Source organism: Penaeus monodon, chromosome 27 (genome assembly GCF_015228065.2).
Source record: "Penaeus monodon isolate SGIC_2016 chromosome 27, NSTDA_Pmon_1, whole genome shotgun sequence".
NCBI classification, from domain to species: Eukaryota; Metazoa; Arthropoda; class Malacostraca; order Decapoda; family Penaeidae; genus Penaeus; species Penaeus monodon.
The window spans coordinates 3,587,459-3,587,931 of record NC_051412.1 but is presented as its reverse complement, the minus strand read 5'-3'; positions in this window follow the sequence as shown (position 1 = coordinate 3,587,931).

Below are 473 nucleotides of genomic sequence, written 5' to 3'. Positions count from 1 at the left end.
TGATAATTCGGGATAATTCGAACGTAAGAGAGAGGAAAGGAAGAGGAAGATTAACACTAACCGACGTATAAATAAAGGAAGAAAGATAAGAGATTTAAAAAAGGGAAAATAAAATCGAAAATTAGAGATTTAATCAGAAAAGATAAGAACGTGATAATTCGGGATAATTCGAACGTAAAAGAGAGCAAAGGAAGAGGAAAATTAACACTAACCATCGTATAAAAAAGGAAGAAAAATAAGAGACAAAAAAAGGAAAAGATAAGAACATGAGCACGAAAAAGAAACCTTAAAAAGAGGCAATAATTCATACGGACATGAGTTGACATGAATTTTCAAAAACTCGACGACTTGCATGATCAAAGCCAGACGACCTTGGGGGTTTTCTGCCACACGGGACAAAGCTGCCAAGTCTTCGTCAGTATTGTAAGTTGAATTTAATCGGATTTAATCGGAGTTGATGAGAATGATTAGTA